Source organism: Gavialis gangeticus, unplaced genomic scaffold, assembly GCF_001723915.1.
Source record: "Gavialis gangeticus isolate Ggan-Ray unplaced genomic scaffold, GavGan_comp1, whole genome shotgun sequence".
NCBI classification, from domain to species: Eukaryota; Metazoa; Chordata; order Crocodylia; family Gavialidae; genus Gavialis; species Gavialis gangeticus.
Genome location: NW_017728993.1, coordinates 9569852 through 9576316, shown reverse-complemented (window position 1 = coordinate 9576316; position 6465 = coordinate 9569852). Strand labels below are relative to the sequence as shown.

Genomic DNA, 6465 nt, shown 5'->3' with positions numbered 1-6465 from the left:
CGGCTGCGGCTGCACTTCCGCCCAGGTGCAGCGAGCGGGGCAGCGCTGGGGCCGGGCCGCCACTTCCTGCGGGCTGCGTTTCACCGAAACCGCCTCCAAGCGCCCACCTCCGGGGCTCGGATCGGCGCCGCCAGGTACCGGGTCCGCAGGGGCAGGGCGGGCTGCAGCTGCTCGGGACTCGGGCACGGGGAGGGGCTGCTTGTTGCGGGCGGAGAAACTTAGTTTGCGGCTGGGAAGAGCGAGGCAGAAACACCACCGCGCCCTTCCCTGCGCCGGCCCCCCGCTGCCTTCCCTGCGCGGGTCCCGCGGGCCTAAGGGCCGCACCTGCAGCCACAGCCCTGGGCCGCCCTGGTGCCGCTGCTGCTCCTCGCACGGCAGCAAGGAGACGGGCTGAGCCTCCTCGCCGGGAAGAGGAGAGAGAAGGGGGGTGCGTGTGCGGGCTGAGGCTGGGGACTCTTCAGTCTGGAGAAGAAAAGACCCAGATAATCATGTCAGGGGTGTACGTCGGCCCCCACCCAGAGGAGGACAAGAAATACAGGCAGTCCTCTTGACACAACTGGTTCTTGAAAACCGCATCTTAAGTCCAAACGTTGTAACTCAGAACTGATTTTCCTCTAAATGGGGGATTGGTTTCAGAGCTAGGGCCGCATACCCTATTTTCACCAAAAATAACCCAGACTTTTGTATTCGATTATAGAGGAGTAATATAACAACATTAATGTATTGTAAATAGCAAGCCCATTGCTTTGGAAGGACTTCTTTGAGGTGACTTGGCTGGACTTTTTAAAGGGCTTCTGGTTGGACTCTTTGAAGGGGTCTTGGCTGGTGTCTTCGCAGGAGTCTTGGTGCAGGTTTTTCTGGAGTCTTGTCTGCTTTCTTAGAGAAAGTGTCCAAGGAAGTGTGGACAGATGTTCTCCAGGGGGATGGGCGCCACAGCAAACTTGTTCGCTGGCGTGGCGTTGCATTGGATCAAGCGTCATAAAGTCGAAACTGATGTCAGAAAGTCGAAGCAGGGTGTCAATTTATACATGTTGTAAGTGCTGTTCGTTGCAACTCAAAACGTCTTAAGTCGAGGACTGCCTGTCGAGGGCACAAGCTGATTGAGGATTGCTTTGGGCTTCGCATAAGCACTTCTTTACATAAGTTGAGTGCTGAGGATTTGCAACAGGCTTCCTCCAGGGTTGGTACAGTCACCCACCCTGGTGATCTTCAGAAAGTGTCTTGACACCCATCTTGCTGGGGTCACTTGATCCCAGTCTTTCCTGCCCGAGCGCAGGGGGACTGGAACCAATGATCTGTAAGGTCCCTTCCAGCTGAAGCTATATCGCTCAATCATGACGCATAGGGGGTGCACACAGGTTAGCACTGAGATGAGTCGTGCACCCCCTGGAAGCGCCAGCCATGAAACTGGAAGTGTGCCCTGTTAGCGATTGGCCTCCCCCACTCAGGAGGCACCAGTCGCCCATGATATCACTGACCTTATCTCCCCACCTGGGGTTTATCTCAACTTGCTGCCTGAAGGAAAATGCCTGTCTAGTAGGTTTTTATACTGATGTAATCTCAGTTTAACACCCCCCACCCCCTGCAAACAAAACCAAACCCAGCCCCTGTACCCTTGTTGCAGTGAAAACCTAGCCACAGACTTGGGATAGGAACTATTTTTGTGTTATAGAGTATTAAGTATCCTGTTGCTCTTAAATAATGACCCCAATTAACATCTTTTTAAGGCCACAGCCTTAAGTTCCTGAGTCACTGTGGGCTTTCATGGGCTGCGTAAGATGATTCACAATCCTCTCCAATGGCCAGGAGAGGTGCAAGATGGGACAAGGGTATCTTGTGTTTATATAGATATAGCAACTTTCTTCTGAAATATTGCAAAGCAGATCAGAAGATTTCATGTGATGGTCTGGTCTACACTAGTTTTATAGCGGGTTAGGTATGTTGCATGTGAGAAGGTCCCACATCCCCGTCTTTTGTATGGCTGATGTAGACACTGTACTTCTACATTTAGGTGGTTGAGCCAGACAGTTGCGTCAGCAACAGCAGGGTGTATCGCTGCAATACCTCTTCCATATTTATGCATCTGGCATTGAGTCATTATGTGTTCCATGGTCTGTTCTGGGTGACCACATCGCACACTGAAGAGTTTTTAAGTTTCCATTTGTGCATCAAGAATCCACATCTCCCATGGTTTGTGCAGATACAGATTAGAGTTACCCATGAGTGTCACAGGAGATCAAAGCCAGGGACCTTCTGCATTGGATCTGTCACAAGAAGTTTATTTGGGATCTCCTGTGAACCCCATTCGGTTTTCCAAGCTTTGTCAGGTTCAAGTCACGCCCCCTTAACCTGTACAGGTATCCTGACAGGAGCTGAACGTCCACCTGTTTAGCTAATGTCATTTGGGGGCAGCGGTGTAGTTAATTTGGTAGATCCCCTCCCCCCACACACACCCACACACTTTTGCTACATTTGCCACATCTCCAGGAGGAGGATCTTTGAACACAGCTACAGCATTGTCATAGCAACAGGGGCTCTGTAATCTAGGAATTAAAAAAAAAGAAGTGGTGATGCTTCCACACTGCCCAAAGCCCTAGCGTAGCTGCAGATATACCAGCATAAAAGAACATTAGTCAGGATAGTTTATTTTGATCTCCCACCTGGTATGAGCTAGATCTGCAAAAGTAGTTTTGTCAATTAAATTACAAAGATTTAGGGATTACCAGAAATACTGGTAAACCTGTACTACTGTAGACCTAGCATCTCTGTCTAGGTGGTGTCTAACAAGTTCCCACAGCTGGAACTAGAGAGTGTCATACTTCACTATTCTGTAGGCTAAGTGCTTTCCATGCCTCGGGGATTTCCTGCCATCTTCCCGAGCTTGCTGGTGTTTAGGGCAATATTGACTGGTTACATAGTGCTGCCTTGCCTTGTTTCCAGCTGCTAAATTTAATTAAAAGATGCCAAAAATAATCAACTCCCTTGCTAATATTCCATTAAGCAGTTGTTGTTGTCTAAAAGATGATGACTGATTGCACGTGGGAGAGGCAGGATCTATGAGGTAAAAGGTGGAAAGATTTGCGAAGCCCTGAGCTGACCGCTTTTTGGCTTAAAGAGCAGATACTCCTATAGTATGTGGAATACAAGACCTTTGCATGCCTGCAGATAACAGTAGTAGCCAGGTTTTTTTTGGTCATGTGCAGAGGGCCCCTATATGCTAATTACATAACCTTCCTTCCATTTGATTAAGTGTCCCCTTCCCCTCCTTGCTACAGCACTGCCTGTGGACCTTAGTGTTTTTTCTCCATGCCCAGCTTCACACGGACTTTGTAGTGGTTGTTATATATGCCGTGCTCAAAGTGTGCGACTGAATCGACTGTCTTGGTCCAGGAAGCATATAGATCTTCAATGCAGCATGTGCAGTTTCTTTTGACGAGCCCCTGGCCCATTAGATTCCGTTTGCCTTCTAGTTCTTCTCACTGCCATACAATTATGCAAAAACCACTTAGTTTGCACCTGGATCTAAATGGTTATAAGCTAAAGGGGAGCTTGGGGGTTGAGCCCCACCCCCCATAAGATGAGTGCCCCCCAGTAAGATTTGAAAATCGTAACCTGGGGGAGGGGGTCTCCGATTAGGTTGCACCTTCACTTAGGTGGACTTGTTAATGAATGCACTGGTTTCATTTTATTTTTGCAGACCCCCACAAGAGTCAGTGTAATTTGAACGCTGTATAGATCAACATTTTTTGAGATGTCGGAATAGGAAGAGATGTAGGAATAGGAAGGGTTGTCTTATCCCTGGCTTCTGTGTAAAGGTGTGTGGTACAGACTGCAGCATTCCCTAGAGTAATATGCAGCAGTTAACACTAAACCTGCTGTCTGGTGCTTGCTGAAAGGGATATTTTTGTCAAAGGTACTGGTGCAGATCACTATGCTCAGGAAGTGTCTGTGCAGAATAGCCCAGGCCTTTTTAATGATCTCAGCTGAAAGTTGTGCAGAGGATAAACAGTATTTCTTTTTGTTGACTCAGTCTTTCGTGCTGCCAACCTAATACCTGGAACACTAAAAATGAGCTTAGTAGCAATGTCAGTCTTGATGCCAAATATCTTACTCTTGGGATTTGTAACTAAATGATTCTTGTTAATACTGCAAGCCACACGCGCAATGGGTTATGCAGGCTGTGATTAAGGCCGCCTGACACTTCCCTTTATAAGATGCCATTTTCAGGTGCAGAGTGCTGCAGCGTGTTGCTGGTGCCCCCTCTAAATCAGTGCTTGGGGTTGGTGGCCTGCTTGTCATGGCCTTGTTACACTACTGTTATTCAGTCACATGCCCTTTGCCTGCACCCAAGCAGCAAGCAGAAGTCTTTCTGATTCAGATATACGAGGAGTAAGAGCTGCATCTGTGTGACATGTGGACAGATGAGGTGATGAGAATGCAAATAGGGAACGTGTTGGACATGACAGAATGGGTCATGGTGGAGAGGGTAGAAGAGTCTGTGCCCACTGAAGGACAGAGCCTATATTTCACTATTTCTTCTGCTGTCGGCAAATCCTGTCAAACCCATTGGCAAAATACTTTGTGACTAGAATTAGAGGGAGGATGCAGGTTCATTTTGCTGTTCGGAGAACTGTGCAGGGGGGATTCCAGGCCTGGTAGTGACCCAGGTGGGTGTCAAAACAGTGGTGCAGGATGGGGTTCTCATTTTTTTTTCAGTTTTCTTTTTTAAAAACCTAGAATATGTCATGTGGGTGTGCACTAGCCCTGATAATTAAGGTCACAGCATCACACACTTAGCAGTTTGGAGTAATGTAACGCAGTTGGACTGTAGCAGGGGATGAGAACTCAAAGGGTAGACTCTAAACCAGGGGTGGGCAAGATGCGGCCTGTCAGGCCGTTCTATCTAGCCCGCGGGGCCCCTAAAAAATTTAGAAAATTCATATTTATCTACCCCTGGCTGCCTGTCATGCAGCCTTCGATTGATTGCCAAAACTCAGTAAGCGGCCCTCTGCCCAAAATAATTGCCCGCCCCTGCTCTGATTTTGAGGCAGACTTCATGATTTTTGGGGGGACGTCTGATATGAGGTTTGAACTTTTGGGGTTGGTAGTACTGCAGAAGAATGAAGCAACAGATGGGTACAGAAACATGAGAATGGAGGTGAGGAACGAGGAAGACAAGGCTGTGAGTGTGTACGTTTCCCTTCCAGAACAGAACAAGCATTACCATTTTGGGTAAGTCTTCAAAACAACTTTCTTGGCAGGCTTCTCCCACATTAACAATCATTTCTGTTGTCATCACGCTCCTATGCATAGGATTAGCATGTGGATTTGGGGAATGGTTCAGTGAGCATGTATTTGGGCTCCCAAATAACTTTACCAACCCAGGAGGGAATTCAAGGGAGCTGTCTTGGTTGGTTTCCCAGGCCCCGCAGGCTAGCCTTTGGAGATTGTTGATGAGGATTGCAGGTAGCTCATGATTTTAGCGGAGGAAAAAAACCCTCTATGCAAACTTTCCACTCCCATGAATGATTTATATTTTCAAGGCTCACTTCATAACCAGAAGAACTAGAAGCCTGCTTTAAAACAAACACCTCTTTTCTACTCTCCGCAGAAAACAGGGGGGGATGGAAGAAAAGCTGAGGCTGATTTGGCTGTATTGTGTAAAAAAATGTTGAGGTATGATGAGAGGTTGCCTTTAATTCCCAAGGATCCCAAAGTGCTTTACAAACTTAAGTTGTTATATAAATTATACATGAGGACCACTTCAGCTATTGCAAGAGTATAGCGGCCTAAGTAAGAGCTCTTTGGAATAGCAGTCAACAGTATAAGACAGGAAGTAAAAATTTCCTGCCAGATCAGATTTGTTTGCTGGTGTAAATTTATTGGTCTCCGGTGCTGTGTCTTAAGGTGTTTTCAAGTCTCACTTTTCCACTGGGACTGTTTTGCAACAGTGCTGATGTTTTCTTTGGAAGGAAATAAGATTTTCATGGATTTTGCCCAGCCTAGAAATATTTAATGAGTTCTATGAACCTTGTTTCTCTTAGATGGGAGGGTTTGGGCTGTAGTAGCAGATGCAGTGGTAGTGCTCCAGTTTGTTGTCTTTCCTTTTGAGTTAGCTCAGAATCAGAGTTTAGCAAGGAATCGGGGGACACTTGGGTCATTGGAAGTGCTCTGTTTCAAGTGGAAAGTATAACAACAAAACTGTGCAGTTCTCAGTCTCCAGCGTGAGAGAATCTTTCTTGGTTTATGGGTCACATGGATTTTGCTTTGAATGTTTGGTGTAAAATGACCTTCCTTATCTGTAAATTGTCTTAAACTGGGATAAATGTTTGGATGTAGATAGGAACCATGGAAAACCACTGAGTTCTGCCTGGATTCCATTGGAAACCAGTACTCAGATACATCAACATAGAATCAATGAGTTGGAAGGGACCTAGACAGATTATCGAGTCCGACCCCCTGCCA

General features: G+C 47.0%; 1 protein-coding gene across 1 annotated transcript in view; it reads left to right on the top strand.

The window, feature by feature from the left end:
* Window positions 1-41: 41 nt before the first annotated feature.
* The window catches only part of PATJ (PATJ, crumbs cell polarity complex component), a 288426-nt gene continuing 282002 nt past the window's right edge, over window positions 42-6465 (top strand). The window contains exon 1 of the mRNA XM_019501199.1: window positions 42-134. The gene's annotated coding sequence lies outside the window, so the exon portion shown is untranslated. The remainder of the gene's footprint in view (window positions 135-6465) is intronic.